At 18.6% G+C, this 15,562-nt stretch overlaps 1 protein-coding gene across 9 annotated transcripts in view; it reads right to left on the reverse strand.

Moving 5' to 3' along the window:
• LOC107995581 (uncharacterized) overlaps nucleotides 1-15,562 on the reverse strand; it is a 345,727-nt gene that overhangs the window by 170,741 nt on the left and 159,424 nt on the right. For 4 of the 9 annotated variants that reach the window (XM_062075883.1, XM_062075882.1, XM_062075881.1 and 1 more), the window contains exon 1: nucleotides 4,145-4,857. The exons of 2 other annotated variants lie outside the window; for them this stretch is intronic. The gene's annotated coding sequence lies outside the window, so the exon portion shown is untranslated. Of the gene's footprint in view, nucleotides 1-2,090; nucleotides 2,276-4,144; nucleotides 4,858-15,562 lie in introns of those variants that run through there. 3 more of the 9 variants (XM_062075880.1, XM_062075879.1, XM_062075875.1) reach the window with 3 other exon arrangements.

The raw sequence follows: 15,562 nt of genomic DNA on the forward strand, positions 1-15,562 counted from the left end.
ATTCAATATTATATTGTATTCAAAATTTAATACTATAAAACTATATTATAATTTATTATATATAAATATAAATATTTCATAAATAATTAAAAATAAAAGTATACACATATAAATATTTTATTTTTAATTACATATATATATTTTTTAATAAATTGTATTATTACAATATCTAATAATAATAAGGCTAATAATTAAATATATTAATTATTTCAATTAATCATTCAACAAAATATCAAATATCAAATTCAAAAAGTAATTATAATATTTTCTAAATTCTTAAAGAAAATAAAGATAAAAAAAATAATAATCAATTTTAAAGCAATTCACAATAGTAATATATATATTCATTATTTAAAAAAAAATTAATCAATGTGATAAACAATTCAAATATTAATTTCATTCAACAATGAAACTGAATACTAATTCAGTCTAACATTCATTTGCTAAAATTTTTCATTCAATAAATAGCACAGATAACGCATGTTTCATTGATACACTTTAAATGCAGAAAAATCATAAAAAATTTGTTCTTCGATTACCACTATTCAAAACTATGTTATTGCTTTTTCCCTTACATACGATGAAACAAAAAAGATGAGACTAAAATGAAGGAAATTCGGGTGCAAGTCGAGGCAAATTCGCATATTAAGATGAGGTACGATCTTTATTCCATGATTTTTGCTGCAAGCAAACAGATAAAATAAAAGATAGTAAAAAACAGATAAAATAAAATAAGCAGAAGAAAAAGAGAAACGACAAAGATTGAGCCGCTCATAAGAGCTGCTTGTAGAGACTATTTCTGGATTTAACAAGGGACACATCGAGAAAGACGGTGAAACAGGACGAGACTCGAAACTTCATTGTGTCAAACTACACATGGTTTTTTATTTTGTGCCTCTGTTTTTTGATAAAATTTTTAACTGACATATCTTTGAGACATATCTTTAATCTTTTACACTATTTATTGATATGTTTCTCGGAATTTTATTATCATTCCAATTTGATATTTTTTTTCTCTTCTAAATTTTTTTTATTATTTTCTATTTTTAACAATTTTTTAAAAATATTTAATTTATATATAATTTATTGATAATACTTAAAAATGAAAATAGTTATCTAAGTTAGAAATGGAAAATATTTTCTTTAATATTATATTTTTTATTAAATTCTATCCAAATATAAATATTTCAAATATTTTTTCTCTAAAATATAACTTCTTTCATAACTCAAAAAATTCAATTTAAAATATCAGTAGAAATGAAACTAATTTCTCATAATTTCTCAAATAAAACTAATTTCTTTTAATTAAATTTTAAGAAAATAATTAATTATTTGAACAATATTATGCAAAAATATTAAATTAGATTTGTTTAATTATTTATCTCGTTTTATAAATTTTTGGCAAATATTTTATTAAATACATATATAAAAATATAAAATATTATGAAGAAAAACATTATGATATAAGATATAAATTTATTGAAAAATTATATGTTAATATGATAATTTTCAATATAAATTTTTAAAAAATTCTATTGCTATTCTATAAATTATCATATATACAATATATATAAAATTCATATAAAATATATTGCTATTATGATTACTTCGATTAAATATATAATATATATAATAATAGTTTTCAGAAAACTATTATTCACTTATTATGTACATTTTATTAGAAAAATCTATACATCTATTATAGAATGTATTATGAAATGATCATTGTTTAAAATTAATTATCGATAATTAATTTTAATTAACGATTAATCGCAATTTTTTGTAATTATTAGATATTTCTTATAAATCAATCAGATTAAAGATTTAATCGAATGAAATTGTTTTATAAAATATATATAAAAAATATAAAATAGATAGTATTTATAAAAATAAATTATATAACACATGATCGAAAATTTGTTTATAAATAAATCCAATTGTAGATCCAATATTCATCAATATAGTGATTAAAATCCATTAGTACGAATTAATTGATCTTTCAGTTAATGCGATAGTATCTTTTCATTGCATTTCTAGTTTCTCTATCGACGATTCCCGTCACTCGATGAGAGAGTAAATCGCACGCGTACCTGTTCCGCAATCTACTCATGCGTCCGCTGAAAGTAGTTTCCCTTTCGATTAACGTTTCGCCTTCTCGGTCGTTTGATGAACATGGATCACGAGCCATCCATCCGAGCTACGATATACTTTCACGATCAGGATAATTACGGTGATCTCGTTGCGAAGGTAAGTTGCGTATGTCCATCCGTTCGTTCTTCGTTTCGAAATAAATGACATAAAAGATTGCAATTTATGTAAAATTTAGAAGAATTTGATTTTTGATTAATGAAAATTTGATATTATTAATATGACGTGAGAATTTACGTGAGAATTTATTTTATATTTTATTTATATAGCATTAATATAATATTGATTATTGATTATGCGATATTATATCTATATCATATCTTATAATATGCAAATGTAATTTATTATAATATGGCATTGAAGTTAAAATACAGTTGAATTTTTAATGAAACACATTCAACGAATTCGTTAAAAATTAAAATTGAAGATGATACATTTGATTTAATAAGTACATTTTTATCATTAATAATTTTTTTATATTTAATATATATTTTCTATTATAAAGTTATTTGAAAAATCACCTAAAGAACATAAGAAAAAAACATAATAATAATAATAATAACAATAACAAATATTGTTATCTAAATTTTATAGATAAAATATAACATTTTATAATTATATTTATAATTCAATTTATTTTTTTAGTATTAAAAAATAAATATATAATATATAAAAATAAGGATAAATTAAATTAAAAATTATATTATTCAATAAAAATTTGAAAAAATTTTTATAATAAAACAATTGTTAGATTTGGTTAGCTCAAATATTATTTTAATATGTATGGATATATTTAATATATAATGCTATTATCATAATAGAATATTAGGATCGTTAAAAAATTTATAAATATTTATTTATTCATTTATTTTTATTTATTTCAGTTAGATAAGAAAGATTAATTTCATTTGCATTAAAAATTTTTTTAATAATTAATGAATTTACTTTGATACAATTTTTTCATTTTTATTAAAAATATGTTTTATATTATATTATTTTATATTATTTATATTTATTAAAAATTTCGATTAAAACTTTTAATTCTATTATTATAAAAAATTTTAATTATAAAACCAGTTAACAGATTAAATGTTTCAATTCTAATAATTAAAATTTTTATAGCTTTCTATCATTATTTAAAATTATGAATATGAATAATTATTAATAATCACCAATAATCACCAATAAATATGTTAAATATTTAATATTATAATAAATAGTTTTAATAAATATTTCCTCGTTTGGTTAACAATGTGTTTTACACGAATATCATAATAAATATCACAATAAATATCATAATCATAATAAATTTGTCTATTGAGATTTCGAATAATCGATTTTAAACCATCAAATTTTCAATGTTGTTTAATAATTACAAACACGCAATTTATAAATACCAGATTTTTATGTAACATCGAGCCTTTGCCGATGTTATCGCGTCACTTCAGTATAAATATACTTATAGCCTTGAGCGATATAATTGCTATATTTCTTTCAAAGTGAAAACAAAGACGAATCTCTTCTATTATGTATCTTTCATACATTATGTTGTATTATTATCAAAAATTAATCATTAATTCGAATCACATTCTAAATGAGTCAAGTTATGATCAAACAAAAATATAAAAAAAAAATATATCATAAAAAATAAATCTCTTTTATTTGCTTATTTCTTACATGTCTTATCATAATCGGCAAATCCAAATCAATATCATGTTTGAAATAAATTAATTTCTTTCACGATTAGTCAAGCGATCAAAAGAAGACTCGTCAAAAACATAATTTTTAAACTTAATGCGACCAGGCAAAGCTTTAATTTCAAGAATTCAATTTATTTTCACTGAAAGTAACATTTCGATCAATAATGCTTTTGATATTTACAGATATCTTTTTTTAATATATTGTTTATAGATATATTAATGATTCATCTGCGAGTCAAATGACAATAAGGACAAAACTTTCGGATAATGAAATCGAACAAAACACTCTTACGTACAACTGTCACTGCCACCAGAAATAGCCAGATGTTTTGTCCTTGGGATGACGAACACTGCATTTGATCCTAATTTAATATGATGTAACAATGATTATTATCGATCATCAATTATTTGATAGTTATCTTGTTTCTATATATATAAAAATCAGTAATATGAAGATTACACATTTATTCTCATTGCATCGAAATATTTCAATACAATATACACTTCAAACTTTTAATGTTTCTTTGAATGTTTGAAATCACTCTCACGAAATTTTAAAAATTATGATTACACATGATATATTTTCAATGAAAGTCATTCCATGTACATAAAATATATATTGATATATAAATTTATATTGCAGGATATCAATTAATAATATATTCACCAAATATAATCCTTGTTCACTAAATGAATCGTTTAAATATTATGCGCACGATTTGTTCGTATTAACAGTACTTAGATAATTCCAAATCTGAACGCACACTGATTATTATTATTCACGACACGCATCATTCTTCGCCGAGCGCCGAAGAACTAATAAAAGCTGCGATCCAGGTTGAAACTGCGTAAGCTGCTTACTACTCCTTCCACCACGGTCGAAGTTCTATCCCACCAGATTGACTCTGAGAGGTAGAGACAGGCAGAAAAGGAGGCAATAACGGACGAGAACGGATAAGCGGACGTGCCATAGATGGACGAAGGAATGAACGAACCGATTCTGTAAGATGAAGCAGACATACGGACTTTAACAGGTATATATACGTTGCAGAACAACCTGGTAGGAAAGTAGCCGGCATTGATGCTGCTATTATTGCTCAGTGCTCCTGCTGCACATTGTTTTCTTGCTCCTGCTATACGTCACTCGGTCAAGGTCCCTAAAAACCTTTATAACTATGGCATCTTTTGATGCTGAACGAGAAATCTTGTTAGTTATTTTCTTTAATTTTACGTTTTGATATTTTTAAATAAACAATAATGAATTAATTAGTTTCAAATTAAAATCATTAAATTTTATCGAATAAATCTTGATTTAAAAAATTTTTTTCTGAATAAGGTAAAAACAACATTATTTAAAATAAAATTCGTATTAAATATTAAATATTTAAAACGTTTTCGTATTATATTATTATTCATATTATTATAATTTTGTATTATATTAGATAATGAGTTATATAGTGTTATATAATAAGTTAGATAATTTGATAATGTCAGATATAATTAATAACGCAAAATGTATAAATTTATTTTTCCAAAAAAATAAAATTTCTATTTTAATGTATTACTGAGATAAAAGTTAGTGATTTATTAAAAGAGAAATATATATATATAAAAATTTATAGGAAAATTTTTATTGAAAATAATTTTTTCGGAAAATTTGTTATTAAATTATTAATTGCATCTGCTATTAACTTTTATTTCGATACTATGAATTCATATTACGACTCGTAATTTATGAAATATTTTTTTCTAAGATATATCATCTAATTTAATTTATGAAATATCTTTTTTTATGATACAATAATTTTTAATTTAATATAATAAGATTCTATTATCATATTCAAATTCTTTATGATATTAATGATTTAAATCTATTTTTTTTTATAAAGCTTTTTTTTTATAGATATTTATTGGCTTTTAATAGCAAAATTTTTATATAATTCAATTTGTAATAAAAATATTTATTTACATTATATAGTATTTACATTATTTAAACTATTATACTATTTAAATTATGTTAAATATATTACATGTGATAAAATGAATATATAATATATATTATATTATATGTATATTATAAGATTACAGAAACAAATAATAATTAATCATATAAAAAAATTGTAATTAAATCATATATATTTTTATTTTTTTTCATTGAATTTTTCAATTATATAATGTAAATGCATTTAAACGTAAAAATTTGTTTATTTTTTTATATCATTATTTTAATTCATGAAATATCTTATTTGGTGCAGATTTCCATATTTTTTCTTTAATGAGAAAATGTTAATGATGATCTCTTAAATTAAATTTCATTTGCATTCGTTTCAAGAATCGATTAACATGTGGGCGAATAGCGGAGGATGATTTGTTCGTTGATGAGTTAACTCATAGTCAATTATGGAGTGTGTTAGGTTGCGATTGAGACATCGGAATCGTTGTAGGCAACTGATTAGAAATGGAAAAAGATATTATGCGTGATTTCAAAAGTAAATTTAAAATTTTTTTAAATTTAAGATTATTATATCAGAATTTTTTTATGTTTGAATTATTTATTTTATTTTATCTTTATTTTTAATTAATAAAATATTGAATGTATTAAGAATATATTAAATTCAATATATTTATTACATTATTGAATTGGATATGTAATTTTTTCATATATTTATTTTTCATTTATTTTTTATTTCTAGAGGTAATAAAACATTTTACTTTTAAATAAAAAAATAATATAAAATAATTTGTTTAAAAAATTACACATATATTTATTTCATATCAAGATTAAATGATTTTTAATTTTTGCAATTTTAATAAAGTTAAAAAGTTAACAAATTCTATAATAATTCACATTAAATTAAAATAATAAATATAAATAAATAAATAATAATAATAATCAAAATTATTAATATATATAGAAAAATTATTTTTGTATGTATATAACAAAATTGAATACAAAATATTATCTTCAAAAAATATCTTTTCATAGAAAAATAAATTCTAAATGCTAAAATAAATATAGAAATTGATATATAAAATGTTAATTGAACAATTAAATTTTATTAAATTATAAAGTTATTGATTAAATTATAAATAATTTATGGTTAAGAAAGATCATTTTATTTTCATCTCATTTTATTTCCATCTAATGAAATTGTTTATAATTTAATAAATAAATTATAATAAAATTGACATTTTCATATTTATTTTAATTTCTAGAATTACCTCTTCAAAGGTAATGTACAAATATTTTAACATTCTATATTTTATTTATAATAATAGAAAATAAATATCTATTGTTCTAATTTTTCATTTTAGGTTTTATTATTTTTAATATCGTCTCCATTAATAAAATGATTCTTGAATATATAAATTAAATATATTTTATTGACATGTAAAATTAAAGAATCGCTTAATTTTCGAATTTGTCGATATTTAAATTCTTATAATAACAAATTGTATAAAATCGTTTAAATCTTTATAAAAAAATACAATAATAATTTTAGATTCATTTGTAAGTTATGAAGTGTAAAGTTTTTTCAGAATTTTTATTTAAATAATTTTTCTCAAGAATCTTTTTTTTTTGAATCAAATTCATAATTTTATAAATATTAATAACTTTATAAATATTAAAAATTTTTTTTAAGGAAACCACCATAGATTTGAAAATTGAAATCATTCTTTAAAAATAATAATAAAGAAACTTTTAAAACTTGATATATGATTTTTTCAATAATTAATCATATTAGAAATATCGAATGCAATATTAAGACAGTAAGATAGATATAAGATAATAAAATAGAAATATAGATTTATCAACTGATTGACTGATATATTTCATAATTTTTGAAATTTAAATTAATTTAAGTATCATTAATCATTATTAAAAATAATAGATTTTCTTATAGATGGAGAATAATTAAAAAAAGAAAATTTGTGATAAAACGAATGAAATAATTTTATCTTCGTTTTATTTTATCTAATGCAAAATTAAAAACTAACTTAAGAAATAAGAAATATTTGTATATCAATTTTTATTTTTGTTTTAAAATTATTTTTAAATTTTATATCTATTTCATCTGAACATGATATTTATAAAAATTAAGCTTCTATATTTATAAAACTTAAGCCTCTTATTGCTGTTAGGATTTTAATATCTATTATACCCTATTAGAATAATAATAATGTTTCATTTGAAAATTCGAATACATATAAAGATATTATTCGCTTAAATAATTATTGAATGAAAGAAAAACCTCGATTTTTTAGAAAAATAATGTCTGTTAGCCAATTTATAAAATATGTTATAATTTCAGATTTGAAAATATACAGTAATAAAATTAAGTATTTATTAAAAAAATAATTTTTTTAATTAAAAAATATTTAATTAATATAATACGAAAAAAAACATAGATTTAATTACATATTTTATTTAAAAAGTTTCAACATTCTAAAGCCTTTCTTGTATCAATAATACAATTATGATTAAGAATCAATATTGTTTTTGTTTTCCTTGATTTTTATGAGATATTTAAATTAGTTATGAATCGTCAAAGATTACAATATCAAGTTATTCAAGTGTATTATAATTCGCCTAATTAAGAAATGGACAAATTAATACTGACAGTTTGAATAAATAATTAACCTTTATTTTAAATTAAAATTATAATAATATTATATAACCTTTAAAATTGATCGACTTGAGAGCATTATTATATTATTACATTGTATTATATTTGTAAAATTATAGTTAATAATAATTCTTATTCTTATAAATCAAAAATAAAATCGTTCAAGGAATATAATGAGAGGAAATATAAAATCAAATGAAAGATAATGGAAAATTTAGTTCAGCTTTAAATTTGCTTGAATTTATTTTTACGAATCTCTTAAATAATTAATTAAATACTATATTCAACATAATTTAAATTTATTGCTGAAATATGAATACCTAATAATTTTTGTATGATATTCTTTCCTATTATTAATTAATATTAATTATTAATTAATAATTTTTCCTGATATCTTATAAAATATTGCAATAACTTTTTATTTTCTTCTTTTTATTAAATTGTATAAGTTATACTAAATTTTTATAAATAGGTCACTTTTTATATAAAGAAATATAATATAAAATACAATTGTATATATTTTATATATAATTGTATATATAAAATATTCTAATAGAAATAAATTGTTTTAATAATATCGTAATTTTTAATAAATTCAATGAAATTATAAAAATCGAATACATGAATTGAATTAATTAAAAGTTTTACATAAATTATATGAATCACATAAATATATAAATTAAATAATAAAACTAATTATTTGTTACTAATTTTAAAATAATAATAAATTTTTTAGAGAATGGAATTAATAATAATAATAATTTGATTTTTAGTCTATACGGCAATAAACAATTGAAATTTTTTATTTTATTTATATCATGCAAAAAGTTTTTAACATAATACAACAAAATTTTTTTTTCTATTTCCATTTCAAATATGTACTTTACATATCACATTAATGTATTACTGAATTAACAATGAATAGATAAATATGTACTTTACATATTACATTAATATATTACTGGATTAACAATGAATATTTTAAATAGATAGATATAAGATATAAGATTTAATAAAAGTCCAATTGTGAACAATTGCGATATAATAGCAAAACAATCTTGTTAATATTCAAAATTTATTTCATAATAAAAATTTTATTTCATAATCTTCATTATTATGTAATTTCAATAGTTTCTATTTTTCATTTTTTTAATTATTAAATTGCAATCTTTAGTCTTTATTATCCATTATTATGATTTCTAATTATTAATTTGTTTTATGTTTTTTTTTAATCTTTTTTAAAAATTTAAAAATTCGTTATATTTTTCAATTCAATTTCTATTTATATCTAACGTAAAATTTTTTGCATTTATTGTACATATTTTCTGTCGATGCGATAGTTCATATAATATAAATAAATAAATAGAAAATAGGAACATAAGAAACAGAGAGATGTTTATAATCGTATATGTTCAAATGAACTGATTATGAAATATATTTTATATTGATTATACTTGATTATGAAATATATTTAAAAATTTTTTTTTTACGCTATTTTGAAGACATACATTTAAATATATTATGTCGATTTAAATCTTTCGTATAATAAATAAATTTATATAATAATATAAATAATAGATTTATATGATAATTTACCGAATCATTTTTTTTATAACTTAAATAACTATTTATAAATCATGCATAAATCAATAAATTAAATAATTTACTTTTTTATTGCTGCAAGAACGTAATTATTGCAAGAATTTGATTATTTTTAATTATAAAAATCTTAAGAATTATTAAAAATGTCTAAGAATTTTATTTTTTTATTTCAGTCTTCAATACAGTCAAGATTTTGAATATATTCTGATTGTCTTATTGGAAAACTTCTATTCTCGTGAATTGAATCTATTTATTATAGGTAATAATAGTTATAATAATAATAATAGTTGATTCAAGTTATTAAAATGAATTATACATATATATACTTATCCACAAAAATTTTTATATATTTAATAATGTATCAATTTATCAATGTAAATTTATATAGAAAAAAAAAATAAAAAATAATATATTCCTCACTTAATGATAATCAAAAAACTTATGCAATCAATTAATTATTTAATTATTATGCTATTATATTAAGTAAATTTTAGAAAATATTGAAAAACAGTTTTATACAAAAGTATATTTTGTATTAGAATAAAGTGCTACAAAATTCATTTCATGAAAAACTAAATTATAAATATTATTATTATTATTTTGTGTTAAATATTTTATATATATTATAAGAATATGTGTTTAATAAAAACACTAATAAAAAATAATTTATTTCAATAAAAATGATTTTCTTGAAAATTATACAAAAATCTTTGTAGATGATTGTACTATATGAAGAATATTGACTATAAACAATTTTTGAATTTAATTTTTATTTATCTTCTTAATATTGAAATTATTTATTAATGACAACGTTTAATTATGTTTAATTAATACTCGTATATATAATAATTTTAGTCATAATAAACTTTGAATTTTTCAAAAACAGAAAGTAAAGTTATATTTAATACATTGAAAACAAAGGTGAATTTGATAAATATGGGATTTAGAAAATTTCTTATTAATATACATATTTAATATATTTGATATATCATCTTAATATATTATCAAAATCGTCTTTCTAAATAATTCTGAGTAATCAAAAGGTTTTAACTGATGTTCGTTATTTCTTAAATATTAACAAAATACCTTTCATAAATAAATTATACTATAAAATATACTATATATATAAAATATAATTTTAGATAAGTTAGATTGAATACAGATTAATTATACATATGTTGCCAAGTTCATCTTTTTGATCTTTTGAAAGTTTTAATAAATTCGTTATTTATTAATAAAATTATTATTAATAAAGTTTATTAATAATTTATTAATAAAGTTATTAACCAATAAAATTTAATGCAAATAATATAAATATGAAATAAAAAAATGAATAAAAAAAATTGAGAATGAAAAAAATAAATTTAATAAAAAAAATATTAAATAAGCTTAATAAATAAAATAAAATATATAATGCACATAGTAGAATGTAAATATGTTGAGAAGCATGGAAAAATTATGTTTACAATGATCGTAATAAATCACAAAATACATATCTTCTTTTCGATCTCTTCTTTTTGTTATTGCCATGGATCTGAATAATAAACTTTTTCAGGGTCTTATTAATAACAACGATTTAAACACATATTATCGTTTATATAGTTGCCAATGTTTACTATGTCTTTTGAAACTGTGAAGTTGTAGGCAAATATTCACGTGTTTCAAAATGAAGTTCTCAGAGCTATAAGATGAAATTTGTATGTATTGCATTCTGCAAATCATTCCGTAAACATCGAATATTTATTCCTATTATAAATTACTAAAATTCATTTCTAAATATATGATATAAACAATCATTTTTAAATTAACAAATAATTTCATATTTTTTTTTTTTACGTATTAATGTTTCTAGAAGATTTAGATATTCAAGAATTGAAATTGAATTTATGATAAGTTTAAAAAATAAAGTTATTTTAAGATCAATCTTTTTAACTTGTATGTTAATCCTTAATTTAAAGTAGTGTTATATATACTGTTATATATATATTAATTATCTATTTATAGAACATTTAAAGAATTGATTCTAAAGATTAAAAAAAATAAACAAATATTTGTTTTTTTTATTTTTTTTTCAACAAAAATATTGATTGAATTTTATTTATTAAATAAGTTTTTTTTATTATTCATAAACAATTGAAATTTTTTTAAATAATAATTTTAATAAATTTTATATTTTATATATATTATAAATTTAATAATAATAAATTTTTTTAAAACGAGACAAAAAAAAATGAAACCATTTTGTATTTATTAAGTTACTGTTATAAGATACTAAAGACGGTAATAATAAGGAAATAAATATAACATAAATATTAAATAAAATAAAAAATAAAATATAATAAATATTAATACATTATTTTTAATAGATAATGAATAGTTATATTTAGAAAATATTGATATCAAGAAATATAGATATATAATAGAATATATAATACATATAATGAACAAAACAATTTTTCGATGAAATTTAAATATAAATATTCTTATATATATATAATATAAATATTCCTTTTGCAAACAGTAATTTTTTCTGTTTTTTAATTCTTATTTTTTTTATAATTTTATAATTTTATAATAATATATTCATCATTACTTAATTTTAAATGTGTAATCATTTATAATTTACAATTTAGGATTAATGGCATAATATGATTGGAAAATATTATTGACAAAAGATCATTTTATAACATTATTATAATGAATAGAGATTTATATATATAATTCAATAAAGGAGAACATTATTTTTTTTTATTTATTAATGAAAAAATGAAAAATTAGTGCAATGCATCAATGAATAAGAAGTTGTCATATGTTCATATTATTACTAGCATTGAATATAATGTTGATATACATTTAAACGAATATTATTAATAGTTTAATTAATTTTTTCAAATAAAAGACAAGTACGTACTACTGAAAGAAGTAATTATAGAAATAATAAATAAAATTACAATTATATATTATAATACAAATTATAATAAATAATAAATAATGATAATGAAATAATTCATATATTTTATATATATTATACTTTTATTTTATGTATGTTTATATATACTTTGAATAAATTTTGTATATTTTAAAATGTTATAACATATTATATTTTTTCATATTTGCATAAATATTCGCAATCTAATTATGATATATATAACTATTTAAAGACAAAAAAACATTTAAAATTTTTGAAATTTTAATATTGATTTTAAACGATTCAAAATAGTCTTTATTGTTAATTTGCATTTTTTTTCAAAATTAATTTTTAAAATAATTTTTATAGATATTAAGATATTGGAAGTAATGTTTACGAATTTGATATTTCATTTTAATTAAAGAAAAAAAAATAATTAAAAAAAATTTAAATGCAATAAATTAGAAGAATTCATGGGTTTTATGAATTTTACGATTTTATTTACGATTAAATTTGAAAGTTAAATATTAATTTTTTTTTATTTTAATTATTCCTAAAACAAAAAGCGCATAAATTTACTTTAATAATATAATGAATCAAAATATAAGCTATTATTAGAAAATCGATAAGTTTAGTGAAAAATGAAAATATTGGTTCATAAGAAAATAAACTACTTTATTTCCATTAATATATATATATATATATATATATATATATAAAATATTTCACAATAATATTCAGCAAACTTAATACTTAGTGAAAGATCGTTAAATTGCGAATCCAGTCAAGAGAACGGCATACCGGATCGGTGAACCGGTATTGAGATACCAAAGTATCAGTTCACTTTCTACTGAGAAATTAATAACGGTCAATTCCCGCTGGATCTCATCGAGTTAAGCGCGATTATTATGGAGTATGAATCTTTTCTTATGGAAATCAAATGATCCCATCAATTGATAATAGGTGATGTTAATCGACATTTAATTTCTTAATAATTATCTTAAGCGAGATTCAAGATGAAATAATAAAAATCCATTTAGCCTAAAACTTTAGAGCATGCATGTCTATTATTATTTAACATTTCTTTTTATATATAGAATTAAGTTTATATAGATTATTACAATTAATTGCACATTATAATATACATTATTATAATTAATTTTATAGTCATACATAATATTATTTATTTATTATTAGCTTTCATGAAAAAATAAAGATCTATAGTTTTTAATTTTTTAGTCATATTTTATTTTATGTAACAGTCTTGACATTATGATTGTCAAGATAAAATAAGGGAATTAAACATTATTTTTCTAATAATATTCTTCTTTTAAACATTAATTAAATTATAATCATATAAAGTTTGTATAACTAAATTGTGTAAACATATAAATAATGATTGTATATAATTATGATTGATATAATTTATATGATTGGAATACTTTAAAATTGAAAAATTTTAACCGAACTATATAATTCTTGATAGATGTTTATGTATTCTTTATTCTTATTATGTTTATATGAACAAAATAAAAAGTATGAAAACATTTTTTATTTATTAAACAATCGTTCAAATTTCATATTAATATGAAATAAATATTATTTTATATTTCTATCTTAATGTTTTATATAAAAAAAATTTCATGATACGAATTTATTGCAGATAATTTTACTGAAAAAATAAGAAAAAAATAATAATATATAATATCTTAATCTAATTGTATATTAATCAAAAAAAGATAAGAGTTAAAACAAAAAAAATTTAAAAATTATTTCAAATTCTCTTCTATTTATATTCAAAATAAAATTACATTAATATATATATATATATATATATATATATATATTCAAAATCAAAGGCAAAAAACATTCTTTCAGAGATAGTTAGATTTACTAAAACTTGCTAGATTTGCTAGACTTGTTATTCTCAATCACAATCAAAACGCAAGAGTTTTAATATTAAAAGTCGAAAAACCATCTTTAATTAACACAAATTATATTTCAATATTTCAATAATATTGCATCGCCATGTATTCCAAAATAGTAATATATGGCGATGATATTTATTCTCTCGGTGTGTCATCCATATCAATATAAGAATAATTATTATATTAATTAATATTATAATTATTAGTATAATGCTCGAATTTATTACTATTTTTCATATATGTTTCTCTTTGATTTTCTTGATTGTCTTTAATTATTAACTTTTTGAAAAATTAATAAATAACAAATAATTAACAAATTAAAGTTAAACTATATGAAGTAATAATAATAACGTAACAATAGCAATGAAGAGATACTGTTGTGTCATAGACTTTTATCTCGAGAAAAAAAATTTGCCATAGTTTCGATCTAGAATAGTTATATTCATGCAAAAATAAAAAAGGAAAGTTTTACTCTTACCATAGAACTGGTTCAGGTATAAGTTAAGATAAGTATGATAACGGCATGTCAGCCAGTAGGAGAATATGGAATGTACGCGCATATAGAGGATTAAAATCGGATGACTTATGTATGCGGACTGGTACAGACATATTAACTGCTATAGGGATCTAGTTTTTATGCTATCATGA

This window comes from Apis cerana, linkage group LG6 (assembly GCF_029169275.1).
Source record: "Apis cerana isolate GH-2021 linkage group LG6, AcerK_1.0, whole genome shotgun sequence".
NCBI lineage: Eukaryota > Metazoa > Arthropoda > Insecta > Hymenoptera > Apidae > Apis > Apis cerana.